Genomic DNA, 299 nt, shown 5'->3' on the forward strand with positions numbered 1-299 from the left:
TTTTGGGACGGAAAATGTTATCTTATTTTGTCAGTTTCACCAGCTACAGTTTAAATTATGTAAAATTGCACATCTTGCATGAAACATAGATTAGAATCTAAAGCTTTATTGTCATTTTACAGGATTCAATGAGATTAATGCTGCTCTTCAAGTTGAGTGCATTTAAAATTATAACATATAACATACAAATAACGTGTAGTGCATGAGCCTCACATGCATTATGATAAATAATTCCAACCTGTTTGCCTGGAGCACTTAATATGTCAAGAATTGTAACATTGCTGTGTAACTGAAGGTAA

This window comes from Hippoglossus stenolepis, chromosome 14 (assembly GCF_022539355.2).
Source record: "Hippoglossus stenolepis isolate QCI-W04-F060 chromosome 14, HSTE1.2, whole genome shotgun sequence".
Classification (NCBI taxonomy): domain Eukaryota; kingdom Metazoa; phylum Chordata; class Actinopteri; order Pleuronectiformes; family Pleuronectidae; genus Hippoglossus; species Hippoglossus stenolepis.